Below are 20633 nucleotides of genomic sequence, written 5' to 3' on the forward strand. Positions count from 1 at the left end.
ACAGATTTACTGTTAAAGCAGCAAATTATATTCTTACTAATTGCAAGTGACTGTCCCTGCATGTTTTCAGTGCCTGTGGAGTATTTTTTTTAATTTTTGACTTGGCCATATGGTTAATATACATACAGTAAATGTAAAATGTAAATTTAGATCTTAAAGAAAAAGACTTTGGGGCTCTGCTGCTAAAGCTTCACAATGTTTTCAGAAAAAAAGCAGCAGAAGGAGACGCCGGTCCTGTGGCTGGCAAATCCAGATCCGGGTCTTTCTCCAGGGGGGCGGGGGCTGGTCCCGGTGACAGTCCAATCCAGTTGGAGTTCTGCTTCCGGGTTTTCCCGACACTCCGCTGGATGGTTACATTGTATCAGTTCCCACACCGACAACCACTACAGCGCTCATCCCGAATCGGCGAATACGGAGGAATTACCGTGGATGTGAAGCCGCTCGCTGTGGGACTAACGGACACACGGTCGCGGGAGAGGACTAGACTTGTGTGGGACCTGACACCGCATAAAATGCCTTCCGGAGCTGGTTGTTCTCGGTGTGGACGGCGTCTCGGAGTGTGATGGCAGAAGTCCAGTGAATCGCTGGCCTCCCATCCTCTTCTTGTGTTGGATGTCTTGGGGAGTCCGCTGCCATTGGTTTCTGGTACTTCAGAGGTTTCCTTGAAATTCAAGTCATTCACTCTTATTTGCTCTTTCCGTGGAGTGCACGCCACCATGGACGGGCTGTGGCTTGGAATAGGAGTGGCTACTTAAGTCGGTAAGTTTGTCCGCTTGTCTTATTTTGCTCTCATTGTTGCTATTGCTACGACTCGTTAGCCACTTAACGCTAGCCTCGCGTGCAGGGTAAGCAGGCTAGCTCCAGAGCCAACACGGCTTTCAGCAGCGGGCAGGCTAGCCCAGCTGGACCGCACTCCCAGCGCATTGTTTCTCTCTGCCAGCTTGTGTATCCGTCCAACCCCGAACTCTGTTAGCTCCTTGTGAAGTCTTAACTAAACCTTTAAACCTGCGAACTTAACCTGCTCTGACGCAAAGTGACGCGTTAAGCAGCGAAACGCAACAGCTAACAACTTGAGGACTAGAGGAGGTATTTTAATTACAGAGATTAAAAAAAAAAACAACAACCCTGCAGCGCTGTTTGCACTAATCATTTTCAAGTACGATGAAATACTAGGCAATAAAATATGACAAGGAAATGTTTCTGTCACGTTGCTGCGAATTCCACCAGTGGAATGCTTGTCGTGTTTCCCAGGCTGGGTCCCGGGGAGTCCCGGGTGTCCGTGAGGCTTTGGGTGGGTTTTTTTTGTTGTTGTTGTTGTTGTTTTTTTTTAAAGCAGTTTCACTCTCGAGGTTTAAACGCAAATAAATGTGACACCGGTTATTTGTATTTCACGGCAGCAGGCGATCCCGCTGTAACAATAATGTGCCGGTAACAAGTTCCCGAGAGAACAAAGTCTTCTGCAGCGGGACTCATGTGGACAAGATCGTATGAAATGGTGGTTTGTGGTCTAATAACCTTCTAGTTAGGGCTTTCTGACATGGAAAAAAAAAAAGTAGAACCGTCTCTCCAGATTCTTTTTGTTGGCTGCTGATGCTGGGGCTGTCCCATCTCTGTGAAATGACTCATCCAATTAAAGAACAGTATTTTTTTTACTAGACCACAATGGACTAACCTTCTTCTGCCCTGAGGTCTGTAGGACTCCACACAGCATCTAGTACCACACTAGAGACCGGCCAAGAAGTTTGCTGCCTAATAATCACACCATTGATTAGCTGTTTTCAAACTGCAGCATTTCAAATGTTATCTCTTCAGTTATTAATCCTGTGTTTCTATAAGTGTCAAACTAGTTTTTCTAGAAACAGCACCGCTCTTCTAAAGTCACATTTTCAGAGTGAGGACAAGGTTTTTATCAGCTTTATGCAAACAAGCTAGCAAGATAAAATTATCACAGTCTTGTTCATTGTTCGTAATCCGCTACTGCTGGTTTTTAATCTAACATAACTGGTTGTCCATGTAGCAAAACTGTGCTGCATGTGTCTGTTTTTGTTCGTGCAACAAGTGTTTGCAATGCAGTTCTTGAAAGTCTCCATCTGGTACAAAATTAATGGACGTCTAGTCACAGGGAGCGTTAAGCTGTTTGAGATTTGGTTCAATGGTGTGTGAAAACACTAGATTCAGTTTTGCTTGGACACAAACTAATCAATATATGGGTAGCGTTGTCTACACGAGCTGTTCACTATGAATGTTTTTTATTAGATTTGTTTTCAAATCCCCAAATGTCAAGACATATTGATGTAGTCCAACACAAGTCTGCTTATAGAACCTACGACCCACCCGAGGATAGGCTCTTGTAGAAGAGGTGACGGGTGTCAGACTATAAGTAATGAAATGCTGAATCCAATGTTTGATTGGCTGCATAAACACCAATCACAAGCAAGGAAATGTGTTTTATTCGTAAGCTCAACTTACTGAAACTCACTTTATCAACAGCAGTTCTGCTTGACAGTGTTATCAGTTCTCTTGTTGATACATTATTCGGTACAAAAAACAAAAACATGGCCTGAAAAGAGCTGGCTTGTGATTGGTTGGTTACTACAGTTGGGGCCTCTGGACATCTCTCTACGGTTGAAAATAACAACAACCATCAGTGATGCCAAATTAATTACCTGGTTGTCAACACGGTTTCCCAGAGCCATAAATAAAAACAGTCTGGTAGATGTGGGTTCAATTTGCTTGTATGTTTTCAACATGAGTTAGAGTTACCTTGGCTCGAGTTTCATTATATTAATGCTTTAGTTTGGCAAATTATATCAATAGAAAATCCTGTATTTGTCAGTGTTTCATTGCATTGCTGGTGTTGCCTCCTGTTTATGAAACAACCTTTTAGCAAATAAAGCACTTGGTCTCATGTGTGAAATTGCCGAACCATTCTTTTCCTGTCTTCATAATGCTTACTGTTATCAAAGGGTCTTTTTGTTACACAGGTCAGGCTACCCCTGTCCAGCTCCTACTCATTCTATTTGGCACCAACCTTTTGAGAACGTCAGTTATGTTAGCTGAATTAAAATTCCACAAATCCTAATCTTCTAATATAAAATCCTCCTCCAAGAAGCACACTTTGTTCAGGAGCTTATCGGTATTTTGTAACACCGAGTCTGAAAATGGAGTAAAGTCAATTCTGGTTCTGAAGGCCAACCCTAGTCAGCAGTAGACCTGTGCTTGAAGTGTCTTCTTGGCTCTCCTTCAGTCATTTTGCCTGTGCAGAAGTCAAATCATGCCACGTTGATTTTTGTTTCAGGCTTCTGTTCAACCTCCCAGAGTTGTGTTGTGCCCCACCATAATGGGCCTCCAAAGTGGTGCCAAAGCACACCCAACCCACCTCCATGCACTTTATGGTGATGTTTCACTGACTTGTGGACAACCCCTACCCCCGCCTGTGTTTGTTGCAAGTCTCAAGTCGTGAGCAGGAGAGAAAAGAGAATTTAAAGTCTGTGGGATAAGTTCACTGTATTTTTCTGGCTTCTTACTGAATCTCTGCGGTTTGAAATCAGGTCTTTCTCGTAGTCCGATTTGTACTTTCAGACATCTTTTGTACTTTATTTGACTTGTTCTTCATGTTTGTCTCAGCTGTAGGAGTCATTAATTTGTCGCTGGTGAAAAACCCACATTTCTGGACTTTTCAGCTACACAATAAATACATCCGCGACCCAACTACGGATAAGCAGTAGAAGATGGATGGACAAAAGATTGCATGGAATAACAAAATAATCTGGGAATTTTATTGGGAAGGATGGGAAAGCCCCTTTGTGGTGGTGTAACAACTGTTGTAGCCAGATTTGGTTTTAGGTAATGATTTCATGTGTCACACAGCCATTAATCGCACCACAGTGGGATGATACAGCCAATGAATTAACTATGTGTCAGCATGATATGCAGAAGAAATCTTAGTTTTACCCAGAGAGGAAGAAAAGTGATTTTTTTAGTTGCGGGAGCAGGAAGGAGAAGAGTTTTACTAGAGCTACTGTAATTTGTCAGCTGTGTCTATAAATAATTCAAGCCTTTCACTTAGGCTCTGAGAGTGTTTGGTCAGTGTATTGATTCATTATTCACTTACGTATTGATTTTGTACATTTTAAGGTTGTTTTCTGTTTAGACCTATTGTTACTTATTCTTCTTATTATATCTCTGGTATACTGGAATAAGTATAAAAGATGGTAAACAAACTCTTCTAAGACCAAAAGACTGACATTACCCCTGATTGATATCTCAAAAGTGAAATAATATGGTCAAGAGAAATGTTCCTTTTTATACTCATCGTTGCTCCAGTTATTTGTTCTATCTAGTGAGATCTGTCTTTCCAACTGACAGCCTTTCTCCAATGGCAGTTTCCCTCCGTGTGATGAGTAACAGTGTTAGTAGCCTTGTTGTAGAATGACAGCAACACTTTATGTAATCTGTTGAAGCCATCAGTTATAAAATTGAAGTGAAATTTATGATTCAAAGCTCTGCATAATAGTGTGACATTTATTGTCAGAGTTTGGGGCTCTGGATTGAGAGCCTGAGGTGAAGAGAAGAGGAATGCTCCTTCAAGAAATGTCCATTTCCTCATCCTCTGGTTAAACTTTTGTGCTAACTACGTTGAGATGTGAGCGTTGTTAGAAGGAGGAACTGATGATAAACCTGATTAAGGGGTGTGATGACAACATGGCTCTCAGTCAAATGTGTTTCCATTGACTATAGGACAGATGAAAACTGTAGGATTGTGTTATGTTTGTGATACTTTTGATGAACCTGTCACCGCTTTAAAGTGTGTTTTACATCAGGTTAGGGGTATCATTGAAACCTTGTGGAAGAAGAGAATTTAACAATGTTTGTTCAGCGGTCCAGGACATCAGATTAGTCCTGGACAAGGGGATTATGTTGGCTTTGTAAGGCTCCTGTCATCTCATGGCTGCACAATGGCTGATTGCAAAGTAAGAAAGGATTTAACCTATATCCCCCAAGGTAAGTAGCTCCTAATTTAAAGGCTTTCAAGTACCTTAAAATTATTTGAATGCAGCCACTGAGTTGGGTTGAAAATACACCACCATATGCTCAGAAGTATTTCAGAGTACATACAAAATGAGACATATCAGATTTAATTAATCCCTTCCTTTGTGCAGTGGGAGTCCTTATTAAGCCTCATACTGTTGTTAATGTAAGTAGACAGGTTGAGATAAATTTTTAGTTTAAGGATTCATTGATACAGCAACTATTTCACCTTAAAAGTTTAGATTTTTTTGGTTGCCTTTTGGCTGCCTTTAGCATGACAACAAGGTTTTTAGGGACTGAAATCACGAACAAAATCAAAACCTCAAAATGAACTCCAGAATTGTCGCGTAAACAGGCAAAACATAACTGTCGCTGTGCCGGGCGTGTTTATTACGGTTTCTGCCAGTGTTTCTATGTATGCTTCCCCAAGAGTGAGATATATTTGAAGTAGTTCTCTATAAGTGAAGGGGGTTGACCTGTTTTCAAGCATCTCACAGTCGAAAGCTTCTTTCACAGCGGTATTGCGCGACAGTGGCAAAAGAAATTCCTCTTTCTGGTGTCACAATGCAAGTTCGCTGTGTGCATTCATGGTGTATTCTAGTGCTCCACAACGTTATGAGGTGTGATGTATGGCGCAAGCATAAAAGCTGACATATGTCACTGTCTTCCTGGTTGGCTATAATATTATGTTTTTATTGAAATAATAAGCTACTTGTTGCAATTTAAATACCCCCATTACTACAACATTGCAAATCTGTCTTCATGAGGCTAATGGTTGGTCAACTTTAAATGTTGTATGTTTAATTTGTCATTAGACTCAGGCAAGTTTAAATGGATTTCAATGATCATGGCCCACAGATTAATGAACTGACAGAAAAGAAGTTCCCTTCTTCCATCTCTCTGGAAACACTTGCTGCCCCTGCAGATTCTGACACGCTCGTGACCTGAATGGATTGGATGTGTAGGTGGTGGCAAACTGGCTGTAGAATCAAATCATGTGGCTGTTCAAGATTGTGTGTTAGCTATTTAACCTTTATTATCAGGCAGGGTTGTCTTAGTCAAACACACCGCAGGATTGCTCTGCTTTCTAGTAGCTGTGCACAGTGTGACTTTATTAGATGGGGGAAAGTAGGTCACATCCCTCAACAATGGTGAGTTTACTACATCCTTTCTGATTTTAAAGGGTTTAAATGTTTGGTGTATCTTACATTGACAATCCATCCAGAGATGGAAACAACCTCCAAAACACATCCTGTTGTTCTTGTCTCGACAATATTATAAATGATACCTTTGTAATTTCTACAGAACCTGTTATACTGTAAACACTTGATAAGCCCAAACCAACCGGGTACTGCAGGTACATTTTAACACTAAAGGTTTGCTTTATATATTAAAAGAAATCCTTGGAGATTTTTTGTAATCGATGGAGTGTGCAGTATAAAATCAGGCGAGAGAGAAAACTATTATCTGCCTGGAATTTTTGGACTGTTAAGATAATCTCATTCCGTCAAAAGCGCTGCTTCAAAGATAAGTTACATCCAAGAAATATTTAAAAGGAGACAGTTTAAATAAAACCAAGGCAATACTACAAACAGCCCAATCTAATCAGACTTGCACTTATTCTTTTTAAATCACTAATAAAACTGTCCATTGCTGTTTTATTTGCTTTTTCAGATGTCCAAATACAGTGAGCAGGCTTTCTGACAACTTGCAGTTTGCTTGTAGAGAAGCATTTCAGAGTTTATAATGGATCTGAGATGAATCTGTGTCTTTATAATCAATATTGATCCCTCCATTCATCTCTTGTAGGCCAGTGTGACATACTTCCAGTGTGAGAAGATTAATCTGTGGTTTCCACCCAAACAGCTTCTACACGAATGTGAAGTGTTTTGTCATTTAAGAACATTAGCTAAATGTTGACGAGACATAGCGGTTGTCATTTGACCTGTGCAGTTGTATCACAGGTCGAAGAATACACTGGGTTTTTATAGCCTAAATGGATTTCACAATAGTGAGTTGGTAGTTACAGCAGAAAAGCATACTTTTAAATTCTTGATGCACGGCTGCTACTTTGCCAGAGATTAGTGATCCATCTTTTCCTTGGATGTGAGCCCAGGTTGTACTCAGCTTCCCCCACACATGCTATAAAGATATTGTCAGCTTTTGTGGTGCTGCACGGACTAGAGTGCTGCAGAACTGCTGTCTCATTAGACTGCTTTGAGGTATTGTGTTGTGTTCTTTGAGAGGAGCTATACTCTGAAATTACGAGTCATTTCAAGCTGTTGTTCATCGTGTTATTTGTGTTGTTTTTGTAATAACCAAGCTCTGTCAAGCTGCATTATGCTTAGCATTCTATTGCCTGTCCTCATTCATCCACTCAGAAACAACATGACCTCGTTTATCACGCTTGCTTCACTTGTTCCTGACACTGATGATATTTTCACTGATGGTAACACATGACAGTTTTCCGTTTACAAAAGGGTGATTAATGCACCACAGCAAAGGAAATGGAGATGAAATTATTGTGATTGAAAGCCATCCAATTATGTGATAACCTAATTTGTTGATAAAAACCATCTTGTCCTACAAGCTGCTGTAAGCATGGTTTTAGCTGCACCAAAGCTGTGGCATTTTTACACATGCATCTTTGAATCGATCTTAGCGTAGAGCTTGAAAGCCTTGTGAAGATGTGATGTGTGGGAATTCCTCCAAGCACATCAATACTTTAGCGGGGTGGCAGTGAGTAGGTGGTTCTGTCCCCAGCACCTTAATCACGCTGCCGCATCCACTGTCTGTCAACTACAAAATCAAAGCTGAATCGTTGTCTTGAATGAAATATGCCTCGCTTTTGATAATGACAAGAAAATGAGAGAGCATCCACAAATGACACAATTGCTGCAGTCTAAAGTAGAAGCACATGATCAACTGCAGCTTCAATACAAATGTCAATACTCTGCAAAGCCTTTTTCCGTCCACGCCTGTAGTAATGCTAATGTTCTGCTATCCTGTTTCACCTCGCTGCCTCAGCACACATGGTAACATATGCACAGAAATATTACATCTGTGTTCAGTTCAGACTCCATCCCATTGTGGCGTGTACAGATCAGAGAGCAGTTAAGTGTTATCGAGGCGTAGCAGTGGTCATCTTACTGAGCGTGCTAAAGAGGGTGATCACAAATTTCTGTTTTATTCTTTTGAACAAATGGCTTGTCTAATGGGTGTTTTAAGATGTTCAGAGACACGTAATATGCCAAGTAAAGAAGTTCCTTTTTTTAAATTTATCATGGCATGACTTTAAAATAGGTCCACACGTCATGTACAGAGATCCCACATTAAACCAGAGCACAATGGTCCATTCAGCATATAAGTACAGGCAATCTGTTGAGACCCTCCAGGTGTGAGTAACAGTTGTCAAGTCTCCCTTAACAACCACATCAACCATTTTGTGTTGTCTGGCTCTGTCTGGGATCATTTTCAAATAAAATCTCTGAACTTGAAAATGGTACAAAAGGCACAAATGGGCTTTGTAGATGAAAACATGAAGAAATCTAGACTGTATTCAGAAACAGTTGGCCATGTCATAAAAATGACACTTTTAACCCATTACAGAAATTGAGAGTAATGGCTCTCGTTAGATGCGTGGCTGAAGGCGGTTTGTATTGTTTCCGTATGGTGTTCAAGTCATGATGCCGAAAACATTTCCAGTGTGGAAGTTTGTCTCCACAGCCAGAGGAGACATCTTGTGGCTTTAACATGAGTGGATTGGACTGTCCTGACCAGTTTGGAAAAATATGGTTGGTTAACATTTCTCTCCACAAACAGCTGAAGGCATGATTTATGTCTATGTGTTGAGATGTTGTGGTATCAGCATTTGAGGCAACATGGCTGCGTGGCCACCACATAAATTCTGATTGAACGGCTTGGTCTGCTGCGTCCTTCTTCCTACAGTTTCCCTTTGCTGGTAGTATTTGATTAACAAGAAGATATGGAGCAGGTAAAGACAAAACCCACAGCCCCCCTTCTCAGCAATGTTAGAGCAATGTGTATTTTGTGATCTTGCAAAGTGGTCCATAACGAAACACATAAATGAAGGTAACTCCATTTCCTTTAGTTGTGTAACAAATGTGTGACATAGCCCGGTGAGATAGAATGCATCCATCGAGTGAGGGAGCGAGGTTTCAAGAATCAATGAGTTAAAACCTTCTCTTATCTATAAATCTGTTCCAAAGCTGAAGGCATCTACAGCAGGAGCCATGAAACTACTCAACAGAGAATCATAAATTCAGCTATAGAGTTATTAGTAGTAAAGTGAAATGGTGGAATCCTCCAAGCTATGAATACATCACCCTAAGTACGAGTATGTGGTATTGTACTGCTTGAAAACAGTTCGTGCCTCAGAAGTTGAAATGTGCTCTTAGGTTTCCTTTGCTGTTCTTTGACAAAGAAACTGAATAAATGTTGATGTAAAAGGAAGCAGAGGACTTTTTGACAGTCTCCCTCTTTGCATTTTAATTTGGCAGGTGCTCTAAAAGAAGATTGACAATGCTGGTGAAAAGGAAAGTGGGTAGGTATGTGAAAGGATGATGGAGATGGATAACTGAAAGAAGGCAGTTTGTATTAACAGTCTGAGGAAAAACCTGCGCTCTTTAGTTTTCAGGTTGAGTGAGCGCTGACTTAGCTGACTTATGCCATAGTGGCCGTTTGGCCATGTGTTATTTCCTTTAATGGATGACCAAACAGTCACAGAGACAGAAATGTATAAGAGACTGGCTGTGTGAGGCAAACATTCAAATTATCATTAGATGCACACTCTACTGTTGTGAAACATGGTAACCATGGCTGTTTACAATGACATTGTGCATCCAAGAGGTAAACAACATGTTATACAGAATGAGGAGCCTGGTGTGTGCTCTGACTAACGCTGGATGAACAATAACACGAGTGTGAAAGCGAGAGCGACCCTTGGTCAAGCAAACATCCTGCACCAACAAGCTCAAAGTAGTTGTCAGTATGGAAGCATTAAAATTTTGCTCTGTGAGTTATCTGGTATTTTAGAGTGTTTTTATTTTTTTTACTTCCAGGTTGTGTATTTAAAGTGTCATCACCCACTGGAGATCTTGTGACAGCTCTGCAACATACACTCGTCTATTGATCACTGAACTTGACAATGACAGAGCATTACGTTGCGGTGCAATGCAACAGTGTTGGTGTTTAGTGTTCACATGTAAATCAGAGCTTTGTAAAGCATTGATTGGCACAAAAAAATATTTATCTTTCCAAGTACACAATAGTTGACCTCATGCTTTGATCAGAGGACAAGGAACTCCCAAACTTGAAGTCACCCCTTCTTTCAGTTACTAGCTGCTTTTATTAGTCTTTTGGTTTGTGTCACACTTATGTCGCATTCTTAAAAACGAGACCCTTCCTGACTTTCTAACTTGTATTTAACTAGACTAGCAGTTTGACGCTGCTACTGACTCCAAATGCCAAGAAGACAAGCAAACATGACTACCTAGAGCAGTGGCATCAAACTCATTTTTATCAAGGGCAACATCCGCGTAATGGCTGTGCTCAAAGGGCCAGATATAACTTCATGTAATGTAACATAAATGTAATCCTTTATGTTAAATAGCACTGAATTTATTACCTATTGATGTTACAAACATTACAAGCATGTTTGCGTGTTGCTCTATTATAACAAATACTTTTAATTTGTCAGGTAATGAAACCCATATAACTCCATCAATCAAGGATCAAACTATCCAGGTGAATAAAGACAAATAACATCAATCACAAGTTAGAACATTAACTTAGTTTTTGTGCCAAAGTTAAAATGGGTCTAATTACTTCATTGTGGGAAATGTGGTTTTTGGTCAAAGCACACATGTTGACCTATTTATTTTTGGACACTTTTGGACACCTTTTTGGCTGTCATGGGCCACATTCAATGATGTGGCAGGCCACATTTACTCCCAGGCCTTGAGTTTGACACATGTGATCTAGAGGAAGTAAAAGTCCTAACAAGGATTCTGTACATGATCTTATTCTCAAATGCCACAGTCTACTTTTGCATTTTTAGGAACTAGACTTCAGTGACAACTTGCAAGATAAATGGAGCTGAGGGAAGAGGGCCTATTTAATGTTGACATGATGTGAAGAAAAGCTACAGTGAAGATGAAATTGATTGAGACTTGGAGAGAAAATGTGACACATCAAGCTTTGTCCAGTTGTTCGTTTTAAACCTTCATAAATTTTAGCCATGTTTTACAGCAAGTTTTTTTTCCCTTTTTTCCAACTTGCAAAGAACATGTTCCTGTTAACTGTGACAGATAATTGCACATTAGAGAAAAAACAAACATGTTTCATTTGTTCAGTTTGATGTTGTCTTTATAGTTGCATTAATAATCTTGACTTAAAGCCTGTCTTCACTTGAGCTAACTGCAACCAGTCAAGCGTGAGGCTTATGCTGATTACCCTCTAATTAGAAGGAGGCTGAGCCTGCAGGGTTTACTGACTATTCTGACCCCCAGCATCACTGCTGCTGTATGAGACTGATAAAAAAAATCAAATGTCCTTAACGTCTTAAGCCCACTCAGTCTAGGCTGTTGGTTTATTCACCACATTATGGCTCAGAAGTGACTCTAGTGAATTAACTTGGATTTGATTTACTTGCAAAATGCGAAATTGTTTGCGCCTGATGGTTTGTGTAACCATAGCAACAGATCAGAAATTTGTTGAGTGGATGTGACTAATGCTGATTGTAATCCAATAAAAAAACAGCGTTAATAGCTGTAATGCTGAGAAATGGCTCTGGAAAACAGTTCAAAGTAACTGTAACATTTTTATGTGGTGTTTACAGTACAGTCACAGCTGACCATAAACGGTGGCAGTCACTTAGGACTCTGATTTTTTTTTACTGCTGCCTTTGATATGTAGCTTTTTTCCCCACTTCTGAACCGTCAAGTCATGTTACCACAGGTTCATTTGATTTTTCTCAGACAAGATGTCAGAATCTTGCCAGTTAAGCTAGCAAAAAGTAAGATCGATGAACAACATCAGGAATGAATTCCAAGTCACAGAAATAATGCATGGTGGGCTGACACCCCGAAGGTTATTTGTATGACTCAGAATATCCTGCTGTGGAGGGGTGCAGTTGTCAACACACAGGACAGAACAAAGTACTTCAGCTTTTCACTCATCTCCAGTGGTAATTTACCTGCTCTTGAATAATTCAGTTTCTTTTTAATGTCAAAGTTCTTCTTCCTTGCAAATTCATGCATAATTTAGGGCGTGGCCACTTTAAGTGACGGCTAGCTCCTATCTGTTTGGCATCACATCACCTGATTGTAGTTTCTTAGCTCATGCTGTTATCTTTTGTGTTACATGAAAATGTTTCTAAAATGTAAACTATATAGTCTGGCTTGCTGTGTGATTAATTGTGCTAACAAACTGGAACAGAGGAATATACAACAGGAAGATGGCCAACAGCCTGCTTATCCTGGCTAGCTTATAGTTAATGCACAATAAGGTATTATGGCTGTTTCTGATGGATTGACCTTGACAGCCATTTTCTTATTCTTTTTTGTAATTCCAAAAAGTAAGTATGGATTACTTTGCAATGGTAACAGTTTGAAAAAAGATTGTGTTGCTTTCTCTTCTATTTGAAACTGAAACCACGGCCATATTTTTTTGCAAGTTGACATAATGAGAACTTGGATATTAATTTCTGTCTTCTTAATTGAACGAAATCATGATCTTACTAAGACACACAGTGACTTTGCAATGGCAAATATATATAGTCTGTCTATGTATATATACAGTATATCTCCCCACCTATGTATTTGAATAAACTCACTTGAAAACCCCACACTGTCACGCTTTAACTCTACCCACTACCTGGCAATCAAGCTTCCGACCAATCAAGCGCCCAACCAATCATGGCGCATCTGCCAGAAGGAATCACGTGAACAATATAGCGTAAGGCATCGGGCAGCAAGGCTTTTTGTTGCCGTTACGCCTTTCGTCCACACGACAATGCAGATATCCGGGACAAAAATGCTTGCCAAAGTAAATTTTTTTGAAAACACCAGGTATGTGGCTGCTGTAACCGAAACTTTTTCTATCCAGGGTGCATCTCCCTGCGACTAAAACCGCTGTGATGTTAGTGTGTGTGAGCCGTGTCTACGTGTACACACAGAATGGACGGAGTTAAAACTGGCTATTTTCTGACGTATAACAGCTCCACGTCGAAGACGTGTTGATAAACATGCTTGACAGTTGGATATAGGTTCGTCTCTTTCTTTCTATATAAGTCATCAAGTTTATACAGTGGACAAAAATGTTGTTTTTAAATAACAAATTACTGTATTTTCATGTTCGTCTCGTCCAAATGATCATTTTCCATACTGTGTGTGTGTGTGTGTGTGTGTGTGTGTGTGTGTGTGTGTGTGTGTGTGTGTGTGTGTGTGTGCGTGTGCGTGTGTGTACTGTACATGTGTGCAAGCATTTGGAGTTAAAAGTAATTTCCCTATGGTAATTATTAATAGATTTATTTACTTGATTTTTTTATTTTATATAATTATATATATATACCAATCCCCACCCACCTATACAAGAGTGGCTACTCTTTTGAAAACTCAGTGAACTTGCCCCAATATGTATAATATAAATAAATATTTGATCATTGCATTATATTAAAGCTATATTTTTACTGCACAAAAATAGATTTATTCATTTCAGAGGATGTATTCCTTAATACTAACATTGATTTTTGGACCCCTCCGTCCCTATTTACAGTATACAGTATTTAGTCAGTCATCAATTGTATAAGTTCTCCCACTTAAGACGATGAGAGAGACCTGTAATTGTCATTATAGGTACACATCAACTATGAGAGACAGAATGAGAAAGAAAAATCCAGAAAATGTCTGATTTTTAAAGAATACATTTGCAAATTATGGACCCAGGCTGCTTAGCCTAGGTCCATGCCTGGAAGCTAAGTCCGGGTGCCTGCAGGCTGAGGCTAAGTCCCTGGCCGCTTAGCCTGGGTCCCTGGAGTCCAAGTGTGGGTCCCAGCAGGCTGAGGCTGGGTCCCTGCTTGCTCAGCCTGGGTCCCAGGAGCTTAAGTGGGGGGGCCCTGCAGGCTGAGGCTGGGTCCCTGGAGCCCAAGTCTGGGTCCCTGCGAATGGCTCTTCTGTCCTCCATTCGTTACCTGTTTTAATGGCACCTGTTTGACCTCATTAGCAGTGTAAAATAGACCTGTCCACAACCTTAAAAAGTCACACTCCAAACTCCACTACGGCCAAGACCAAAAAGTTGTCAAAGGACACCAGAAACAAAATTGTAGACTTGCACGGGGCTGGGAAGACTGAATCTGCAATAGGCAAGCAGCTTGGTGTGAAGAAATCAACTGTGGGAGCAATTAGAAAATGGAAGACATGCAAGACCACTGATAATCTCCCCTGATCTGGAGCTCCACGCAAGATCTCACCCTGTGAGGTCAAAATGATCACAAGAACGGTGAGCAAACATCCCAGAACCACACAAGGGGACCTAGTGAATGACCTGCAGAGAGCTGGGACCAAAGTAACAAAGGCTACTATCAGTAACACACTACGCCGCCGCTGACTTACATCCTGCAGTGCCAGACGTGTAGGCGGTACACGTCCAGGCCTGTCTGAAGTTTGCTAGAGAGCACTTGGATGATCGAGAAGAGGAGTGGGAGAATGTCCTATGGTCAGATGAAACCAGAATATAACTTTTTGGTACAAACACAAGAATACTGAATTGCATCCAAAGGACACCATATCTACTGTGAAGTATTGGAGTGAAAAAAGTCATGCTTTGGTGCTGTTTTTCTGCAAAGGGACCAGGACGACTGATCCGTGTGAAGGAAAGGATGAATGGGGCCATGTATCGTGAGATTTTGAGTGAAAACATCCCTCCATCAGCAAGGGCATTGAAGGTGAAACGTGGCTGGATCTTTCAGCATGACAATGATCCCAAACAAACTGCACGGCCAACAAAGGATTGGCTTCTCAAGAAGCATTTCAAGGTCCTGGAGTGGCCTAGCCAGTCTCTAGATCTCAACCCCATAGAAAATCTTTGGAGGGAGTTGAACGTCTGTTGCCCAACGACAGCCCCAAAACGTCACTGCTCTAGTGATTATCTTCATGGAGGAATGGGCCGAAATACCAGCAACAGTGTGTGAAAACCTTGTGAAGACTTACAGAAAGCGTTTAACCTCTGTCATCGCCAACAAAGGGTATATAACAAAGTATTGAGATCAACTTTTGTTATTGACCAAATACTTATTTTCCACCATAATTTGCAAATAAATTCTTTAAAAATCACAGTGTGATTTTCTGGAGTTTTTTTCTCATTCTGTCTCTTATAGTTGAGGTATACCTATGATGACAATTACAGGTCTCTCTCATCTTTTTAAGTGGGAGAACTTGCACAATTGGTGACTGACTAAATACTTTTTTTCCCCACTGTATAAGGCAAGTTATATATGTCTTTAAAGAGGGTTTAACACAACCCGAGGACAAACTTTGTCAAACACAGACTATATCAGATGCAGTGTGTTGTGTTTGACAGCTGGAAAGCTATGCACTTTACAACAGCCTCGCCAAGCATTACCAAATCTGCCCCAAGCCAGTGGTACATTTGTTGGTGGAGGGCTGAGCCGCCAGTATCCTTTTTGGCTTTTCATTCAATGTAATGCCATAAACAACAAATGACAAAGGTAGCTCTACAGAAATAATCATTACTCTCGATGCACACTCAACAATAATCTGACGTGATGAGGTTAGATGCTATTGAAAGACCACTGGATGAGTATTTTCTTGGGACCTGAGTATTTCTTGGGAGCTGAGTCTCTTATATTGAATGAGTGATAGTGTGTTTCAGCACCACATATGTATGGATGTAGCGCTGATACATTACTAGACACCAGATGAACTATTGTTCCCCAGCAGAAGCTGCTGTAATATATCGACTTACATAGACTGTGAGTTATTGAATGAAGTGGACAGAGATAATGAGAAGTACTTCTGCAAACATACTTTCTGGGTTTTATAATGCGGAAGTTGTGGCAGAATGGACTGTCTGGACATGTTGATGGAGCTCCTCTTGTTTCTTCTCTGGTAATAGAAGAAAAGTCTGGCATGGCAACCTGTCAAGGTTTTAAGAGTTGGCTTTCCTTACTCTGTGGACGTTTTGTAAGTTTTTATTTCATCCTTAGCATCAACTGTTGACTATTTATTTGTACTCATGGGTGGATTGAATTTCCAGTTTAGTCACAAATAGTCACGATTATTTACTATTAAAATATTGATAATCTTATTTTCCCATTTTGCCCTTCCTGCAAATGTGGGGGAATCTTGCTGTGGCTTCTAAATCAGTTTTCATGAAAGACAATAGGGTTATTTATTATGGAAGGATTTCCATTTCTGATGTAATTCAAGTGAGTGTTTTTTAGTGGCTGATGATTCAAGAGTGATTATAATTATCAGAGCAAACCTCATCTGTCAGCTGCTTGAACACTGAGCGCATGTTCTGTCATTGGATCCACTGATATCACTATCAAAGTGACAACAAGCTGTGGAGCTAGAAACACTGCTGACTAATTCAGATACTTTACTAGAAAAATATAAACCATTAGTTCACCAGCTAATCTGATTGTCTTGAGTCAGCGCAAGTGAGACGTGAACACAGAATGTGACGCTGGAAAGATGGTTCTGGATCCATTTTTTGCAGGTCACATGTATTCTGAACATTCTGCTATGTTTTTCAGACAAACATCTTTATCTACTTTATTATTTTCCACAGATAAGCAGTATTCCTCACTAAAGTATGGGAGAGTTAATCGTATATATGCTTTTAGAACACAGGGACTGTATATCATTGATACAGTTTGCAGTGGTTAGCTCGATACAACTTGATAACGCTCCCTTTGCATCAAGAAAATAGCTTTTTGTTTGTACTGTTGAGTTGTTATGAGTGATCATTTCCCCTGTATTAGGCATTATTCTTATTATGCACTACACACTGTCAGCCAGCTTCAACCTCCAATATGTTGCTCATTGATTACATTAAATGCATGTATTTAGAAGATTATTTTTTTAGCTCTTGAAACAGTCTGACTTTGGGTTGGTTTTCATAGGAGGTCAGGTCTTCAAAATACTGTAATTTAGTAATTGATGCTTTCAGGTATTTTATTGGTGTCATCTGTACTTGACTCAAGGTTGGATGACTAATTTTAAGACAGCTTTAATAATGTATTTCATTTCCATTATACCACTAGTCTGATCCAGCTTGATTGATAGGAACATGATGGACTGTTGTTATGGACAATTATCATGGCATCCATGTTACTTTCTGAACTATATGTTTAGGCACATTTTTCCAATTATACTCTCATCTTGCATGCAGCACGACATGCACTCTCTGAGTAGATTCACAAGTCGACTTACCCCTGCAGTGTGTATTTAACCATCTTCTCACCTGATGTTATGTCTGAGGTATTACATTACGTCTCCTATCTCAAGGGTAACTGCTACTGTTGTCATGTTGCAGTTAAAAAGCATCGTACAGTTGTAAATTGCTTTCTTACTGCACAAAAAAAAAAAAATCCATACTACTACAAGATATTTTTGTTAGGGTATAATATTATAAAATGGTCATGAGACTGGCTGTGAACACCTCAAATAGTCAGCTTTTATGAACACTAGCAGAGACAGAGGTTGTTATAAAATATAAATTCAGTTTATTTATGCATTGTGATTTATGCATTGTGAATGGAATCTCAATACAGGAGTGAAGAAGATATATAAGATACTGATTATTGCTGGTGATTAGTAGCCTTTTATCAAAACAGAGTAAGATTTCATTTTCTTTTTTCTACCCAATGCTGGAAATCCCCTGCAGAAATGAAGCTTACAGAGCAAGAGCTTGTGTTTCTCCTACATCACAGTGGTCTGAACATTGACAATCAGCCTTAGAGCAATTTCTGTATTTCACACTTCTTTGGCCATTGTTGATTTAGGAAAAACAAACAACAACAAAAAACCTTGCCAGTCTGAAAAGTAGAGAGAAAAAAACACTCCGCAATATGAGGAATATTCTATATTAAATTTGTTTGTTTTTAGGACTGTTTACCAATGTGGGGTGAGTTTGCATCTAACCAGGGGTCTTTGACCTATTTGCTGGTAAAATACTGGCTGACCTACAGGTTTTATAGATTGTCATCACCTGGATTGGCCGGTCACATTTCTATTTTTGTAATCAGGTCGAGCACAAAATCCAATTATCAGGAGGTTACTGTGAGGCTCCCTGCATGGGACTTGCCTTTTACATGACCTGCAGAGAAATGTCCAGACCCTGAGTGTTTAATTCTTTTTTTTTTTTCGTACATAGTGCTGCCTAAGTTTAAATCTGCTAACAAGTTGTATACTAAAGGAATATCAGACAGACTTTACATGTGTTTCATGTAGGGTATGCTCAGTCCATGTACTGATGTGCATTTTGGTTTCATAAGCTAACTGATTAGGACCAGTTGAGTCATAAGAATTACATATAGATGTTTTCCTTTGCTTATTGAGAGTAGTAGTAGTAGTAGCAGCACTGATATGTGTGTGCACAGGGCAAGTATTGGGGACTTTGGGCCCTGTATACACATTTTTTCCTTTGTATTTTTAGAAAGGTTCTGCGTTCACACATCATTTTTAAAATAATTCATGTTCATGTAGTTGTGCAAAAGCAATTAAGATCATTATAGTATGTTTGACCAGGCATTAGCTGGTCGTGAAACCATTGAATAAGATCTCAGGAAACATCGGACGAGTGTAAACTTGACAGCGTTTGCACTGCTTTTTTGGTTGTTGTTGATGTTGCTCTGTCCGTCATATTCTGACTGCTTATACATTCCAACTGTAACAAGCAAGTGGAGTTTTCAGAAGATTGTACTCTGGAGCCCATTTGTGCCAGCTAACATTTTGCTCAAGCATTGTGTTTTCATGTGAAGTGGTGACAACGCAACAAAATGGCCCCTTAGATACCTGTGATTGTTTTTGCTGTGAAACATCAATGCTTATTGAGTTAATGCCATAAGTTATCGATTATTGCCTGTATTTGTGTTGTAAACTAGGGATAAGTGATGTTTTAGTATTTATTGATGTAGAAGTATCATCTGTTGTTGTTTTTCACCTTTCCTTTGGACGTTGTTAGGGTCAAACAGTTTTGCTTGTCAGTACATAAAATGGATAGTTATGTCCAGTGTTGTTCTTTGTTGGTATATTTTCCTGTAGAGGAGCTTGTTTGGGTAGACCTGTACTGAAAGCTATCTTACACCAGCAGATTTAGCTGTGTCCCATCGACCAGAAGTCTGCTGTGTCACTCCACCCACAAAAACCTGCCAGGGACTGTTGTTCCTTTAGGGGCCATCTGTGAGCAATAAGCAGGCACAGTGATCTAGAGATGCTTCAACAGTTTTACCTCTGTGACTGCAGGGGGTGGAATGAAAGGCCTTCACACTGCACTATTGAGTGATGAGTAATAGTGCAAGATGACTGCTGTTCTGTCAGCCAGAGGGACCCACCCAGCTTTTAAGAGTAGAGTGAAATATGGTGCTGATACTCAAGAAAGGAAGTTATCACTGGGCTTTAAAACAACAGTGTCATCATGTAACAAAGACATTAGCAATGTTTCTGTAAATACTGCAATCAGCAATATAGTGTTCTAATACAAACAGCAAAAAAATAAAATAAAAAATATATGTGTGTGTGGGCGGGTACGGGGGGCCTCCCCCGGGAAATTTTTTAGAAAATGGGGTTGTTTTCCTGCATTCTGAGGGCAAAATCTTCTGTTCAGTTTACCTACAAAAATACACTGAAGTTAACAGTTCAAGCTAAACTATCTTTATTTCTATCCTACTTTATGTAGGTGTGAATGTGATATTCAACACTTGAAAACTTGCATTCACTATTTGAAGATACAGTCACACAAAATATTACTCAATGTTTACTTGTAAGTTTTACTTGGACTAGAAGACATTTCAACTTTGATCACCACCAAAACCATTGGTATGCCATAGTTTAGTTTAGTTTTTTATTTTTAATTCGATAATATGATTTTTCATTTCAATTTAAAAAGGCATGAAAAATAGCAAACGAATACACATTTACATGCATCGCTGGTTATTCCTGCCAGTCATATGGATTAAAACTCTAAGACCACAAAAAAATATTGATAATATCTTTCATTTACCTTCTGATCGGTCTGTCACCACTCCTACCCCCTCTCAGCATTCACCATTTGTTCAATTAGGATTTTAACACAAACTGTACTATATAACACTGGATTCTTAATTTCTTTCGATCGATCGTCCTCGCCTTGTCGTACACCAGTTATTTTTAGCTTATAAAATATAAAATCATTTTGTTTTTCATTGGACGAAAGGAGGTCATGACTCGAGTGCATATTTAATGATCGTGAGAGTTCGGGTCACCTCGGCTATTTCCGTCGACATGCGGAAATAGCCGACTGAAATAGCCGAAGTGACCCGAAATTTCTGCGACGGAAATGCGCCGACGGAAATGGTG

General features: G+C 39.8%; 1 protein-coding gene across 2 annotated transcripts in view; it reads left to right on the forward strand.

Annotated features, from left to right (window-relative positions):
- The first annotated feature begins 335 nt into the window (after positions 1-335).
- Positions 336-20633, forward strand: part of znf609b (zinc finger protein 609b) — a 75622-nt gene continuing 55324 nt past the window's right edge. For both annotated transcript variants that reach the window (XM_068312271.1, XM_068312280.1), the window contains exon 1: positions 336-759. The gene's annotated coding sequence lies outside the window, so the exon portion shown is untranslated. The remainder of the gene's footprint in view (positions 760-20633) is intronic.

This window comes from Antennarius striatus, chromosome 1 (assembly GCF_040054535.1).
Source record: "Antennarius striatus isolate MH-2024 chromosome 1, ASM4005453v1, whole genome shotgun sequence".
In the NCBI taxonomy this organism is placed as follows: Eukaryota; Metazoa; Chordata; class Actinopteri; order Lophiiformes; family Antennariidae; genus Antennarius; species Antennarius striatus.